Below are 17,846 nucleotides of genomic sequence, written 5' to 3' on the forward strand. Positions count from 1 at the left end.
CGGCGGCGTAAACCCTGCACCATGTTGCGCCCCATTTACAACGTGATGCATCTAGGGAGATGCGTCACGTTGTAAAGCTTGCGCCACATGTGGGCGTACCTGCACGGTGAGGAAATTCGAAATATGGCCCGTCTTTGCTTGTAACACCACCACGCTGTTGCCCTCACTCAGGCCCCCTTCAGCATTCATAGCGTTTCGTTCACGTTCTATACTGTTGCACATATTACACGACCTTTCCTGTTTCCCCGAGCTAAGTCCACTCTGAGACCCGGCTCGAAGCAACTAATCCCCCAGATAACCATCTATTGACCCTTGGTGACCGTTCTCGGCCTCTCCAGTTGTTTTACGAATCACCATCTTCAACACGCAAACACGTCCTGTCGTAAATTAATTCAACCTAGGAATGGCTGTGCCACCTGACCTATAGGGTCGGATAGAGAACACGACCTTAGGGAAGGAATTTCTATTACCCATTGTTAGAAGGTGGTTCTGACACTATGGGCCGCCCGGATTTTTTGATTTTTGAGCACCTAATTGTTGAGCTTTTACTGTGGGGGAGCCTCATACGTTGGGACTCACCCACAGTGAACTCAGGATGTAAGAGACTGCATGGGGATTTTACTGGTGTTCCCCTGGCTTGACCAGGCCACTGCGCAGCAGCTGGAGTAAGGGACACCGGGCTACCGGGCTGGTTACATGCAGACACATGTGTACATGCGTGTGCACATGTGTACGGGCAGCTCAGGGGAGATTCCTAGCGTGTGCAGTCCAGGAGCAGCTACAAAGTGAATGGTGTGGCAGGACTTATGCAGTATTGGGTGGAATAGGCTTTATACACTGGAAACATGCCAGGGAAAGTCAGTGTGTCTTACTGTGTTTTCACTTCATTATTTCCCTAAGGGAATGTGGGGCCCATGGCTAAATTAACTTCCACAAGGCCTACAGTTTCCAGACATTCACTAAAGTCCATTGTATTGGAGGTGAAAAGAAGTATTCTGCAGAGTCCAAAGTCATATTTGTACTGCTGTTGGGTCATCCAGAACTGTCATATTTCTGTGAGCCAGCCAGGACCAGACCCAGGCTGAGGGCTGACCTCAGCTGGATGGATTGATAACCTTTCTTCCACAAGCTAGGGCCTCCTCTCCACGAAGAGAAGAAGGGAGGGGATACAGGTTCATCAATTAGCAGCTGTCACTGGGTGCCAGGCACCAGGCTGCACCAAGGAGGGAAGGCAGCGTGGGGGATGAGGCTTCAGACATGTGGCCAGAAACCCTGGACGACACCATTTTGAACAAGCTCAGAGGCTGGACAAGAAGGAGGGAGCAAGGGCAGGGACATGATGTGTCGCTGTTTGATAGGACCAACAGAGACTTCCTGCCAGCCCCCTACTCAACTTTTAAAAAGTGCTTGCACAGGAAGAGAAGGGCTCTCTGGGGTGTGGTCTGCTGATGGTGAAGGTGCTGGAGCCTGGCGCAATTGGCAGTTGGAAGGAGAGACCCCCTGACTGCCCCCAGGATCCTATCAGCACCAGAAGAAGAGCCCAGGACTGGTGCACAGAAGCAGGGGCCTCTGCGCAGGGAGAGCAGAGTCTCAGAAGAAGAGCCTGGTGAGAGGCTGGCGCAGGGAGCCAGTGAAGACAGCACCCTGCTGAATCAGAGACCCTGAGGGCAGAGGAGAGTGTTCCCAGTGGCGGGGGCTGGTAAAGAGGAACATGAAGCGCCCCATAATGCCTGGCCAGGCATTTGGAAATCTGCCGTTTTGGTGCTTTGTGGCCCCCAGAGGAGGGGGTCACCCTCACTTGTGAAAAGGTGCTGGGGGAGCGGCTGGGGGAGCACACTCTTCCCCCCCCCCCCCAGCACGAAGAAATCTGCCATTTTGGTGTCTGGTGGCCCCCAGAGAAGGGAGTCAACCTCATCTGGGAAAAGGGGTGCAGGGGGGGCTGCAGGAGACCGCAATCTCCCCCAGCAAAAAGAAGAACAGTCCACCCCTAAGTATCACGGGGCATCTGAAAGAATAACCCCTCAAGGGCTCAGCAGAAGGGCTGAGTTGGGGATGTCTGGAGAAGGGCATCCCCTGGAGGTGAAGTGGTGTAATTGCACCGAAATGCATTTACTATTGGTTATTTCTTATTAGGTGGACTGAAAGTCACATGTGTAAAGTGAAGTACCTGTGTAAGGTTATGTTAGGCTAAATGGAGTTATGTTGCTGGACCTTCCTGCTAGGGGGTCTGGCTGTATTTACGTAATCCCATGCTTTTACCTGTGATTCCTTTTAAAGTGAAGAGGCACTGCAGGAGAAGTGTAGTTGCCAGGAGTACTTCTTTTGAAGGGACTGTAAGGCACATGTGTAAGGAGATGTCATAAGCCAAGAGGGGCTATGTTGCCAGACAGTCCTGCTAGGGTGTCTGGCTGTATATGCGCAATCCTGTGATTTCATCTGTGATGCCTTTAGGGGCTGTAATTGCAATGCATTCAAATGATCAACCAAGGTGATGAGTACTGTCATTCTAAAGTGTGCGTAAACATGGATTCTTGCTGCTGCGCTTAGGTGAAGACCCCAGACTGCTAGCCCTTAAGATATAGAGGTGCATACTTTATGGTCAGTAGGAGATGCTCAGTCAGGGTCATGTGTCACCAAGGCAGGTTTACCCCTTTTTAATGCTTGTTGAGGTAATGGGTTGGGTCGCCACTGGGATGGTGCCAGTGCGCAGGGCCCTCGCTCCAGGTTATGTTCAACTAACTGCATTGGGGGCAAGTTGATGTGCCTACATGGGAGTGGTGGTACTCGACCCCACCCCCCCCTGCGGGAGGGGTGGAGATGTTATGCAATGTCACAAATAAATTCCAACAGCTTATGTATATTTGTAAATTGGTGCATAGTATTGAGTGGTGTGTGTGTTTAATAAATGTACTCTTACTTTTATAAAGCAAAGTACAGACTGGACAATCAATTATTGAGTGTTATTTTTGTGCACCTGCAAATGGCGATTACTAGCCCACACCACCTCCCTTGAGTAAGCCTCAGACTGCTCTGCAACGCTACCCTCTGAGAGTCAGGCGCTACAATTGGGTGTTTGGTTCCCAGTGAAGGACAAATGTAGTCATGTTATTTGTGCAGGCCTCACAGATGCTGCCTCGTTTTCCAACACCCATTATCCTGTATCTTGTACAAAGAATGTTTTCTTGTGGATGATTTGTATTTTTATTGCACCTTGTGGGGGTTGTTGCTTTAGGGGATTTAAGCGCTACAAAAGACTGTGAGCCACGGATTGAAGTGGCAGTCTCCTGAGAACCTACCACCGATGTACTTCTAGGACAACTGTACTTAGCTGCAGCTAGAAAATTTAAGTTCCTATGCCAGACAGAGTGTTCCGTGTCTCTGTAATTTGGAAGGCGAACTCAGAAGATTTCAGGCGTACCCTGCGCCGCTGGGCTTTAAAAGCCTGGTTCTTCAATTTGGTGCCCTCTGTGAGGCCACTTCAGAGGTCGTGGGTACAGCCCGAGGATCGTGAGGAGCCCCGCAAGGAAATTCCGGAGGACGCGCACCACGTGATCGACCCCTGCATGTCGTAAGTGGACCGAAGGTTTTTTACCGTGTGGCTTCTCCCTCCCAACGGCTGAAAAGACCTGCTGCCCTGACTGCGGCCACGCTTTGGCTCCCTTTGGTTATTTGTATCGCAAGACATCAGACAGACCTCTGTTGGCGTACGGACACATCTGGATAAGTTAAGTATAGTGGCCACTCCTTTGTCTTTGTTTTGTTTTGTTCGACCTTTGCAAAAGCCGAAACCGAGGGGTGAGTGCAGTTTGTGTACGATAAAGTGACTATTTAAACCCCTTGAAGTTTGTACAGAAACTAGTGTTGCAGCGATGCCTGGTTTCAGTAAATTTGGAAATTGGTTTGGTTGTAATCGCGATAGGGCTTCCTGACTGGAGGATTCTTGTCCAATTCCTCCGGCCGGAACTCCCACTTATGAAGTATATTCTAAACATGGTATTGGCCCCATAGCTTTTAATGAGGCGTGGGTTCGCTACACTAGAAAATATGGTGTTTTAAGATGGCCGCAGAACGGCAGTTATGAGCTCAACATTTTAGATAATTTGGAGAACACTTTATTTAAACGAAAAGCCCGGCCGGCTATGTTTGACTCTTTTCGCCTATGGCGGAAGGAGGCCAAACAGAAAGAAATAAAACAAGCAAAAAGGGATAGGAGGGATAAGTCTATTTTGCAAGCTGCGCAACAGTTTAAAAATAACGAAACCGATCATGCGATTGAGGTCTCAGATAGGCAACATCGTATGGCGGTAGATAAATGTTATCCAGTGTTGCCAACTTTTCCCTGCGGAGAAAAATGTGGACCCTGAGAAGGATCCTTTCAAGTTTCATCTGCTGAGATTACCCCCGCCCTATGCGCAGGGAGCTAAGGTACCTTTTGGATTACCGCCTGCCCCCGGAGCGAATGCACCTTTATTGTTAGCACCTGCCCCACCTGTACCGCCTTTTGTCCCACCTGTCGCTCCCCAACCGGTTCCTGCACCCTCACCACAGTCTTCTCTGGCATTGCCGAGCTCTCCCTTACCTTCGGCTCCCTCTGTAAATATTACTTCCTCTTCTGCTCCGCCTAATATTCTGTCTCCTGTTCTAATGACGAATTCTCCCTCCGCTTGGAGGCGAATGATCGATACCATTTCTGGCCTTTTGTCCCCTCTCTTCGGGACATTTCAAATGACCCCGGTTCCTCCTCGTAGACAAACTCGTAGTCAGTTACCAGGTCCGGAGGAACGGGAAGTGCTAGACCTTCAAGCCCGAAGGTGGATCACGAATGGCCCCCAGTATAGTGTGCAAGATATTATGGTCACCTTTCGGCAGTTTGAGGCACCAACGTAGAGATATGTTTTTGATGCTATGTGTGAAATTTTAAGTGAAGAGTGGGAGGATATGGGTTTGGGACGAGTCCCTCAGGGCCTGCTCGATGTACAGGCCGAGTTTGATAGAGGACTGATTGTGGGCGCAGAGGTCGAGGACGCGGTAGGAACACTTGTCACTTTTAGAACGATGCTTGCCTGCCGGTCCTTGCCGAAAAGCGATCCCTCCGTCAGGCGAAAATTAAAGCACTATCCCATGAGAGAGGTTCCCCCAGTGTGGAGAGAGGAGGTTGCAGCCCAGGCTCCTAATCCTCTTATACCTGCTCACTTTCAACGCGTGTGGGTACACGTTCCATGGAAGCGATCTGAGGTATTGGCCCTTAAACAGTCGTTACCGGACCCCTGTAAAAATCCTGCAGGGTACTACAAAGAGTTGTCTGTCGATGCATGTATCATGAATTTGGCCGATATAGACATGCTAATGGGTAATGTGGTCCCACAACCGTTATGGGCTAGGATTCGGAAGGAGGACCATGTAGGGGAACTGGGGGGTGATTGGGCTGCCATACTCGCCGCGGACAGACTCCAAGTGGGTGGTGCCAAACCTGAACCTCTAATTACAGAACTCCCAGCTAGGATCATTACCTGACTGAAGACTATGATGCCCCCTCTGCGAGTTAATTGGGATAAGTTAGCAGCTTGTAAGCAGAAGGCGGATGAAAACGTCGTTTCGAGACGTTCATCGATCATAGTGGTCAGGATATGAGCACGGAAGGTGGCCAACGATTGTTTGTAGACAAATTTGTGTCTAACTTGGTTCTGGAAATATCTAATAAGTTGAAGAATTCCGAAAGCGCGTGGGCGGTCTCCTCTTCGGCCCAGATATTGGCTACTGCCCAGTATTATGAAAATAGGGATAAAGAAGAAAGAGAGAAACTTGATAAAAAGACCAAAGAGTTGAAAACGAAAGTTCTTTTGCAACAGGCTTATCCTCCTCGCCCTGCCCAACGTGAATATCAGCCGTCTCCACCATACCAGAGACAGTCACAGAGGGCTGGGCCTTTCGTTCCCCGACCCCCACTGGGCCAAAATCAATGCGCTTACTGTAAAGAAGAAGGCCATTTAAAGTATAATTGTCCGGTTCTGTTACAGCGCTCGAGCGGTATTCCCGCGTCACGAGGCCAGAGTGGTTATCAGTCAGCATCAAGAGGTAGAGGACGAGGTACGCCACCTAATAACCAACGTTCCATGCCCCCTGGAAACTCCACGAAATATTTTGATCAGCAAAATGTCCAGTCTACCAACTATTACAACAGTGATTACTATACTGAGGATGAGAGTCAGAATTCCCAACCTAACTAGGACAGCCATGGACAAAGTAGGGAGTAGTATCAGTTCCAGTGGACCAGAGTGGGCCCTATGTTAATGTGGAAGCACTAGGTGTTACAGAGCCTTTCCTATTAGACACTGGTGCAACAAAGAGCTCTATGATTCACTCTAAACTCCCTGGGGCACCTTTGTCTGGCTGTACAAATGTTTCTGTAGGTTTTTCTGGCGCCCCAGTTCAAAACCCAGTTTCATGCCCTTTGCCCATTTCAATAGGTCCTTACAAGTTGGAGGCCCCGCTCCTTTTAACGACTGGTTGTGGTGAAAATTTGTTGGGCTTAGATTTATTGAAGAGATTGTATGCGACATTACATTGTTCCCCTTCTGGTGTACGTCTTACCTTAGGTAAGAAATTGGCCTCACCGATGTACTTGTCTAAAGATCAGCTTCCCCCTGCATTACAATCTCTTCCAGCCACCCTCTGGGCCACCGGCCCCAATGATGTGGGCCTCCTGCGGATTTCTCCCTACAGTGTAACACTCAAGCCTAATACTAAATTTCCTCGCATTCCACAGTATAAAATTTCCAGTGACGGCGAGAAAGCTCTTTTGACTATAGTCCATGATTTGGTACAAAACTATGTGATTGAAGAGACTAGGGGAAATGTATGTAATAGCCCCGTTCTGCCTGTTTTTAACCGAACCAACCCTTCTCAGCCACCTGTCTACCGTTTTGAGATTGATCTCAGAGGGGTCAACAAGATTGTGATACCTCAATTCCCTGTTGTCCCGGATATTAATGCCCTGCTGACGATGATACCAGCCTCAGCTTCCCGGTTTTCCGTCATTGACCTCAAAAATGCTTTCTTCAGCATTCCCATTGCTGAGGAAAGTAGGGATATTTTTGGCTTCTCCTTAGCAGGCCGAAGCTTCCGGTTCAAGCGAGCTCCTCAAGGCTATTGCGAGAGCCCCTCCATTTATAGTCAAGCATTGAAATCGCAGCTCGATACTTTGTGTTTACCAACAGGAGCCACTCTCATACAATATGTGGATGACCTGTTGGTTGCAGCAGATTCTGAAGACACTTGTAAAAAGGCTACCATTTCACTGCTACGCCACTTATCTGACCACAACCACAAAGTTTCACCATCAAAATTGCAATATTGTTGCCAAGAGGTTACCTACCTAGGTCATCTCTTGTCAAAGGAGGGACGGCGATTGACCCCAGAACGTATCCAAGCAATTGCCCAAATGCCTATTCCATGTACGCAAAGAGAGGTGCGTGCCTTTTTAGGTATTACCTCTTATTGTAGACAATGGATCCCCAATTTTTCCCTCCTGGCAAAACCCTTGTTGGCACTTACTCTTAAAGATACACCACACCCGCTTCCATGGACTGCGGAATGTCAGAAAAGTTTCACTGATTTGCGCACTGTCTTGTGCTCTGCCCCTGTGTTAGGTACTCTTGATTACAGTATACCTTTCACACTCTATGTTCATGAGAATGAAGGTTGCGCGTTATCAGTGTTAACGCAACAATTTGGGGACAAGCAACGCCCCTGTGCCTATTTTTCGGCCACGTTAGATCCAGTGGCCAAGGCATTACCTAGCTGTTTGAGGGCTACAGCAGCAGCGGCAGTTTCCATTCGCCAGTCTGCTGGATTGGTACTAGACAATACCCTTATGGTCATGGTACCGCATGCTGTAGATACCCTCCTAAATAGAACAAAGACTCAACACCTCACGAGTGCCCGCCTTTCGGGGTACGAATTGACACTCTTGGCTAGTCACATACACATTAAGCGATGTAATACCTTGAACCCGGCAACATTGCTGCCAATTCCAGTAGAAAATGACACTCAGGAGCAACACGACTGCTTCCTCCGCACGGAGGAAGAGACAAGAGGCAGAGTTGATTTGAAGGATACTCCACTCCCGTACCCGGATGGGACCTTATGGGTGGACGGCTCTTGTTTTAAGCTTCCCAATGGTGAAACGACCTCAGCCTATGCAGTCACTACCTTATACACTATCGTAGAAACAGCGCGTATTATACATAACTCAGACCAGGCAGCCGATTTGATAGCACTGACTAGAGCTTGTGTGTTGGCTGAAGGAAAAAGGGTGAATGTGTATACTGATAGTCAGTATGCGTTTGGAGTGGCCCATAGTTTTGGCCGCCTGTGGAAGGAAAGAGGGTTCCTCACATCCCATGGCACTAAGATACAGCATGGCCAATTGGTAAATGACCTCCTTGAATCGCTCACCTTGCCCACTCAGATAGCGATTGTGAAGTGTAGTGCACATAAGAAGATCATTGATGATGTAGGTCAAGGAAATGCTTTCGCAGACCACATAGCAAAAGAGACAGCTAGAGACACTACAAGCCGCATGTATGTTGTGGGCTCTGCTAGATGAGTTGCACGAGGAGGGATATGTGAGAATACTGTGGACAGTGTGAAAATGATCCAGGCAGAGGCCACAGAGAAAGAATTGAGTATGTGGAAAGAAAGTATAGGAAGATTGGATGTGACAGGGTGCTGGACAGACTTGTCAGAACATCAACGCTGGTTGTTACCAGATGCTTATGTACTCCCAGTAGTTACCATGGCACATGGTCCAGCCCATATTAGCGCTAAAGGTATATGCAAGCTTCTGGCTCCGGTATGGAAGAATGTGGGGATCCCTAAATGTGCGGACAATCTGGTTAAGCATTGTATTGTATGCTTGATGCATAACCCAGGGAAGGGAACACCAACACCAGCAGGACACTTTGCTCCCCCAACTTACCCTTTTGAGGTTTTACAAATAGATTACATCCACATGGAACGATGTAACAATCTGAAGTACATTCTTGTTGTGGTATGTGCCTTCTCCCGATGGGTAGACGCCTATCCCCTGAAAGATAATACTGCTCTATCCACGGCAAAAGTCCTTTTGAAGGAGTTTCTGCCAAGATTTGGGTTACCAAGAATTATTTGGAGTGACAACGGAAGTGAGTTTGTGGGTCAGATCATGCAGAAAGTATGTGCAGGCCTTGGCATTCAACAACAATTCCACGCAGCAAACCATCCTCAGTCAGCAGGTTTGGTGGAATGCTATAATGGCACCCTTAAGCTTAAGCTGGCAAAAATACAAGCCAGCACGGGTCTTGCCTGGCCTGATGCCTTGCCCTTGGCTCTCTTATCCACCAGAACAACCACCCATTCCCGTATGGGACTTAGTCCTTATGAGGTTGTCTTTGGACACCCTGCAAATGTTTGGGGAGTCCCAAGCCCAAAGAAATATTCCGAGATAGAGCATCCATTGTTGATTGACTATTGACATGATCTAACCACTAAGTTACGTGTCCTTCATCAACAGGTACAAGATACTTTGCCCCAGGCTTCAACGGATCCTGGTCACACCATACGGCCAGGAGACTGGGTCTGTGTCAAAAACTTCCAGAGGTCAAAGAACTTGGAACCTCGCTGGAGAGAACCCCATCAAGTGCTCCTGACAACGCGTACTGCAGTAAAGGTGGTCGGCAAAAAGAACTGGGTACATGGGGTACATTGCAAGAAAGTGCCCCTACCATTGCCTTATGATCAATGGGTTCATCAACAAACTAGTGACTCTGAATCCGGAAAAATACCAAAATTTGGACTATTCAGCGATGCACGCCTAGACTTTGCCGGAGCAGGACAAGACGACGACAACGCCCTCCAGACAGCTATACCACCGGCAGTGAAATTGGACACTACTAAACCACATCTCCTTTTCCAAGAACAAACTGTACCTGGTTCCCAGAGGTACGATTTGAGGCGCAGACTGAACAAAATACCTCAATAGTGCTTCATTGATTTTTGTCTTTATCCCGATTTCCACATGATTGCAGGGCCGTGATCGTAAGTCTCAGAATTGTGACCCAAATGTGGCTCTAGGCCTGTGGGACTTGTAGGAAAGTATAAAGAACTACAGACAATCACAGCTGAGTGAAGCAACCTCCCGTCACGGGCAATATTTAGAGCTGGAAATGACTGTTAACAAAGGAATGGACAAAATACAAACAATGAGCACGAAGCATTGTAAATTATTGCATAATTGTTTTATAGTGGTTTTAATAATATTGATTTTGATATGTATTATATTGTCTTGTATAGGATGGGGACTACACGTAATTTTTACACAGCCTATTCCCAAAGTTACGGTTGAAATGCATACACATGGCACTCTACCACCTCATGTTGAGTCAAGAAGGAGTGAATTCCGCAACAACACATTTGTTTCCATGCTACACCAACATCAATTGGCCACTAATGCGACGAACTGTTGGGTTTGTGGTCTTCTGCCAAGTTCAGTGAATACTGGAATGCCATACATCACCCTTCCTTTTTCATTTAATGGCTCTTGTAGTGCATGGTGGGAATTGAGCGCCAGTTGGGTCTTTTCTGGAGATGGGGATACACGAGAAGTAAGGAGCTTGGGAGTACATCTATACCATTTATGTTGGCGAGACAGAAAAAGGATATATGGAACGGATAGTGAGAAGTCAGAATATGCAGATCGCCAAACCAAATCTACGGATTTGTATTTTCTGCCCTCTAATAGAACTTCTTGAAAAGGGCAAACTTTTCTAGTGGTACCTGGACGAGCACCATTCTGTATTAGGAAAGGAGGGTTAGACTATAAAGGTACAAGCAATTGCCAACATATTGTGACCTTAAATGGGACAGATTGGCCTTGTATGGTTCCCTCACGTAATACATACTTCGTGTGTGGAAATAAGGCTTACACTTCTCTACCTGGTAATTGGAGAGGCACTTGTTATATCGCTTGGTTGTTGCCCCCTACATATATAGCAGATGCCAAGCATCATTTACAGAAAAGAGAGGTGGCGTCTGGCCAGGATACGTCAGGACAAGAAGTCGGGATGTCTTGAAAGGACTCATTCCATTCTGGGGCTCAATAGACAACAGTAGAGACATAAGACAACTAATTTGAGTTGTAGAAGCCACTGTCAATGAAACAGCTGGAGCTTTGAGTAACATCACTGCAGAACTCGCTGCTGACCGCCTTGTCACGCTTTAGAATAGGATGGTATTAGATATCATCCTTGCTGACCGTGGGGGCGTATGCAGATTGATCGGATCTAGCTGCTGCATTTTTATTCCAGACAACGCCCCTACAGTATACCAAGCCATCTCTAAGCTACATGAGATCGCTGGGTCCGTTCACCAGGATGAAGGGAATTGGTCTCTGATGGGATGGTTTGGGGGACTACTGTTTACATGGGGATGGAAGATTCTTACCTTTGTCGGAGCGACTTTGGCTATTCTCTTCTCATGTTGCCTTTGCCTACAATGTGGTCCAGCTATATGCGGACTCTGCGCCACCCTGTGTGTTCCAAATCCGGTATCACAGAAAGCAGCAAACACAAAGATGATGCTGCAGCAACAGCTTGTAGATTTCATGGCTATTGAAGTTGATTCAGATTAACACCAGCCTCTGGGTTCTTTGCCTGAGTAATGGCAAAAGGAAGGTCTGAGGAAATTCGAAATATGGCCCGTCTTTGCTTGTAACACCACCACGCTGTTGCCCTCACTCAGGCCCCCTTCAGCATTCATAGCGTTTCTTTCACGTTCTATACTGTTGCACATATTACACGACCTTTCCTGTTTCCCCAAGCTAAGTCCACTCTGAGACCCGGCTCGTAGCAACTAATCCCCCAGATAACCATCTATTGACCCTTGGTGACCGTTCTCTGCCTCTCCAGTTGTTTTACGAATCACCATCTTCAACACGCAAACACGTCCTGTCGTAAATTAATTCAACCTAGGAATGGCTGTGCCACCTGACCTATAGGGTCGGGTAGAGAACACGACCTTAGGGAAGGAATTTCTATTACCCATTATCCTGTATCTTGTACAAAGAATGTTTTCTTGTGGATGATTTGTATTTTTATTGCACCTTGTGGGGGTTGTTGCTTTAGGGGATTCAAGCACTACAAAAGACTGTGAGCCACAGATTGAAGTGGCAGTCTCCTGAGAACCTACCACTGATGTACTTCTAGGACAACTGTACTTAGCTGCAGCTAATAAATTGAAGTTCCTATGCCAGACAGAGTGTTCCGTGTCTCTGTAATTTGGAAGGCGAACTCAGAAGTTTTCAGGCGTACCCTGCGCCGCTGGGCTTTAAAAGCCTGGTTCTTCAACGGGGGGGGGCGTTCCGGCGCAGGAACGCCTCCGAAAAGTGGCTGAGTGAAATCTACAAGTCACTTTTCCGGCCATGCTGCGTCAAAACCATGCGCCTGTTTGAAGCAGGCGTAAGGATTGACGCAGCATTGTAACAATAGGGCACCCCCGAGCCTTGCTGGAGCTGCGTCACGCTTGCGACGCAACTCCAGCAATGCACCAACCTTCCGCCAAGCGATGCGTCACGCATCTGTTTATCCTTGCGCCAAGATGCGCTGCATTGTAAATGCGGCGCATCTATTGTGGCGCAAGGGTAAAGTTTTGTGACGCATATTTCCTGGCGCATCCCTGCTGATTTGCAGGGATGCGCCAGGAAACATAAATCTGCCCCCAAAATCGGCCCTTAATGCCTTAAAACAAGAACACACTTTGCTATGCTTGACTGAACCAGGCACCATAAGAGTGAATCACTGTGGTGTTGGAATGAGATCCAAAGATATGACCTTGTAGCCCCCAGCAATTCACCATAGCTGCCGACTGGCCTCATGGTGTGTGTGAACCCTACATGTTTTTTTTCTAGTTACTCAACCACACTTCTGGTGCAGGCATCTTTAATGCCATACTCATAACTCTAGGGGCAAAACAAAAAAAAACTGCCTGGCCTTGGCAAGCCTGTGATATATATTTTGTTTATTTTTATTTTGCAAACATATGCAATAGATATTAAAATTGTAAAAATAAACACAAAGTAAAACTGCTGCCATCTAAAGGTGGCGTGCATATGTTTGCAAAAATAAAAAATAAGTTTAAAAAATCACATATCGCAAAAATAACAAGCACTCCATTAATATGTCCATTGGCATAACCAATACAAAAATAAACCAATAAAACATGAAATGATTTCAGAAATGAAAGCAGATACTGCCCTGAACAAAAGCTATATATCGCATAACAAAGATACATACATGTGCATTCATTAATAAATATGTATTTGTAGTATGATTTTTTGAAAACCAGTGAAAGAGCTAAAGTTATCTCTAGGCCAGAATTCAAAGTGTTGTTTGTTAAAAGCCGGGACTGTCTGCTGGTATGTATGAATGGTGGCGATTTGGCATCTTATTTTGAATGTTGTAGATTGTATTTCTGTTAAGCACAGGATTCAATTTTGTGCCCTTCTTTCCTTTTCTCCTATCGCAGCAACCAAGAACGTAAGGTTCTGCTATTATAAGTGCACCATATCCTGCCCGCCAGTCATACACACTTATGTTTAGCTGAATTATCAGATTGTCCAGAGCCTAAAGTTTCCAGATAACTCCATATTCCGTCTTCGGCTCCCCTTTAACAACCTGCTACATTCTGGGACTTGCAGTCTATCTTGGTTCACTTCGAGTGAAATATTTGGTCTACAACATCTGAAAACCCCATTGGTATAAGGAAAGCTTAGGACTGGAGCCTGGTGTGTAAAATGACATGGGTTAGGCTGTTTGGCTTATCTGAGTAATATCTCCACGGAGCTATTGAAGCATATGCAGTGAAAGTTGTTACGTAGAATTTCCGTACCTGCTGCATCTACTCCTGGTGCCTCAAGTTTAGAATGAAAACTCCCAAGAAAGGGGTACATAGGGGTTTGAAAGAGTATGTGATGAGTGTTCTCTCAAACACCACAGTTTATGTTTTTCACACTTTTTACGTTCGATATTATGTTTTTGCTATGTCTCCACTTACGCAATTCCTTCAACGCCATAAGTGAAGGGAAACATGGCTTGAAAACTGTGTATCTCTGTCTTCTTTATTTAGTTAAAACAGTGGAGTATCCCTCGCAGTCTTCTGGTTGTGGTTCCTGCCGGTCAAACCCAACTAGGCCCACTGGTTACTGGGTCATTGTGAGATGGTGCGACCAGAAGCATATGCAGCGTTTTCACTGCATGTAAATATATCGGACTGGAGCCGGAGTCACATCTACCACCGTTATTTGCGGTCGCAAATGGGTAATCGGCCCGTTTGCGACCACTATTTGGAAGGTGCGTGCCAAGGGCATCTTTTCGTAATAGCAAGTCACAGAGGTCTGTACCATTAATTTGCAACCACAATTGTCGTCGCAAAACACTTGCAGTTTACCACTGATTATAAATCAGTGTTAAACAACTACAAATGGGAAGAGGTCCCCTGGGGACCTCTTTCCCTTTGTGACTAGCAGCGAAAATATTTTGTAAGAGGCAGTGGTCTGTGGGACCCCTACCTACTCTTAACAAATGAACCAGAAACATTTAATTTTTCTTTTCTAAATGCATCCCGTTTTCCTTTAAGAAAAACGGGCTACATTTGAAAAAAAAATGCATTTAAAAAGCAGTCACAGACATGGTGGTCTGCAGACCTAAGCAGGCCACCATCCCTGGGAGTGCTAGCCATTTCCAGTGGGTCACAAATTGCGACCTGCCTCATGAATATGAATAAGGCAGGCATTTTGCGACCCCATTAGGAATAGCAAACAGTTTCTTAGACACTGTTGTACATTCCATTTTGCGATTTGCTAGTTGCAAATCGCAAATTGCCACAATTTGAGACTTGAAAATTGGAAGGGTCGTACATCTGGACCTAGGATTTCTAGAATTGTCCTCTGAGTGTATAGTTTCAAGTGTTCTGTCTCCTTTGTTTCTTTATGTAGTACATCCTGTAATTTATTCTTCGTCCCCTTTCTTACACATCTGCTTATCTATCTGACAATGTAACTCTTACGCATACAATTCTCCATTGTTATTGCTCCTCTCCTTTCGACCCTGATTCCCTCCAAATGTTAAGAGTTTGTAATACAGTTTTTTTTTTGAACGTGTAATATCTCAGCTCTTTTGTATAAAGAAGTGATGTACTGCATTCCAAAAGTTTGGAAGTGTGGAGCTTTATCTGCCTCACAATAACCTTACCTTGCATCTTGTATATTTTCTGCCTATCTCATTGTTTCATAACATTCCTTTGCCTCTTTTATTATGTGCATATCTGCTTTCTTTCAACATTACCTGCCCCTGACTGATTAAGACAATTCTGACTGAAAGCCGCCACAGTACAATATATGAGTGACTGTGTGCTTTCATCATGCAGTGTACTGCGCTCTGTGTTCCAGGCAGTGGCAATTTTCTGCTAAAATACCCCCAACCTCGCTCCCTCCGGAAACGGATACATCTTTGTATAAAATAAAATGTATAACATTGGTGAAGGTTATACATTGCCTTGCTGCACCACCAGTCACTACCACCTCTGTATTGACTATCCATCTATTTACTCACGCCCCTTCTCAACACTGTCCTCTATGGTGTAAGATTTATTGGTGAAATCCAAAATAAGTCAGCGCACAACATATAAAATACACAAAAAGACTCTTATGTAAAATAAGTGTTGACAAAATACACTACCAATATGAAACAATTAGTGCGTGCAAACCAGAAAAGGTAGCCAACCTTAAACACAATACTGGAAAGCAGGTGAACCAACACTTGTATATCAGATGCACAGCTGTAGTAGAAAATGAAAACTCATAAATACTGTACACTAAGCAGAAGAAACAGTCATCATTTGAGAAAAAACATTCAACATCGCATATTATGATTAAACAAAAGTAATGCTCCTTTAATTGTTGTGCTGTGAACAATGAAAATGAAATACAATTAAATTTGTTGTTGAACTGAAAAATTACTGAAATCCTTCATAGAACATGTCAGTGATAAATTTCAATTAATTTGAGGAAAAATCATCAACAAAACAGTTGTGTTACAGAAGAGATTGACGTTGCTGCGATCCATGCCCAATGCATTTCGGGATTACCCAGAATCCCTTCTTCAGGGGCCTATATTGAAAAAGTTAAAAAAGAAGGAGCAAATATACACATCGTTTTGAAACATCAAATGTATATAGACAAGGGAGAAGGAGAACTTGGTATTCTATGTCCGGTTTATTGATGATATTTTTTTTGATTTGGAAAAACTCACAATCATCACTTGAATCTTGCATCAAGGAACTGAATGACAAAAATCTACGGATTCAATTGACACACAACATCAGTGTTGAGTCTTTACCTTTTTTGGATGTATTGATTACCAAAAAGAGTAATTCTTTGATGACCACTGTTTATTCTAAACCGACAGACCGGAATAATCTTTTAATGTATTCCAGTCTTCATCCACCTTCATTGTTACATAATTTGCCCTTTTCGCAGGCTTTACGCACCAAAAGAATTACATCTGATTTTAATCAGTTGGATGAGGCACTATCTGAGCAGTGTACCAAATTCAAATCACGTGGTTATCCGGAACACGTGTTAGATTCTGCAGTGGTTAAGACCAATCAAATTGAACTCAGTGAATTGCTTTCTCCCAAACCGGATACGAAAAAAACACAAAATCGACAAGTTTTTGTTTCCAAATATTCCACAAATTCGGTAAATATCAGAAAAATCATTAAATCCAGATGGGAATTACTCCAACAAGAATCAGAGTTTAATGGTTTATTTGCTGAACCACCTCTTTTTGCATACACACGCAGCAGGAACATCAAAGATTTGTTAAAAAGAACTCATGTCGTTAATCTAGTACCATTTTCTGGAATGCGTAAATGTCATAATTGCGCTAACTGTCATAATGTGATTACCGGTAACGTCATCAACCACCCACATTCAGGTAAACCCATCTCGCTTAAACATAATGGAGACTACAAAAGTGTCAATGTGATTTACACTATTAACTGTCCCTGCGGATTTTTGTACGTTGGCAAAACTTCACGGAAAATTAAGATTTGCATTTCCGAACATAAAAGCTCTATCCGTACTAAAAGTCTGAAGTCTTATTTAGTATCACACTGGCTACAACATCAGCACACAATTGCTCAATTGAAATTCATGATCTTAGAAATCATTTCAATACAATCAGGTTTAGACACCCCCAGGTTATTAGCCCAAAGGGAAGTGTGGTGGACCAAATATTTGCATACTCTAGTTCCTGCAGGGCTCAATGACAAATTGGAAATGTTGTATTTTTTATAAAGTATCGAGTCTGTAAGTACGGTCTTTTTCACACAATTATCAGCTACTTCTTTTTTGGTTGGTTTTATGTTGTCTCGTTGCTTATTTCACTTCAGATTTTTCTATATTATTCATCAATCTTGAAATTTGACTCAGTTTGTTACATCTTCATTTGCACTCTATTAACATCACTTTTGGTTTGTCTTTATTATTACTTTGCACTCTATCTTGTTTTGTGATCAGGCTCCTGATTTCTTAAGGAGGATTGGTGCTATTAGCTTGTTGTTTTTGGTTCTTAGCTTCACTTTCCATATCCATGGTGTGAGTTATTGACAAAATATTTTCTCTAGATTCATTTAATTGCCCATCATTATCAACACCGTTAACCGTTAGGGACGTATACTTGCTCACTCACTATCGTGACTCGTTATGAGTGCCCCACCACACTTGCTTTACAGTATTCATTACATTTTTT

This window comes from Triturus cristatus, chromosome 1_1, assembly GCF_964204655.1.
Source record: "Triturus cristatus chromosome 1_1, aTriCri1.1, whole genome shotgun sequence".
Lineage (NCBI taxonomy): Eukaryota > Metazoa > Chordata > Amphibia > Caudata > Salamandridae > Triturus > Triturus cristatus.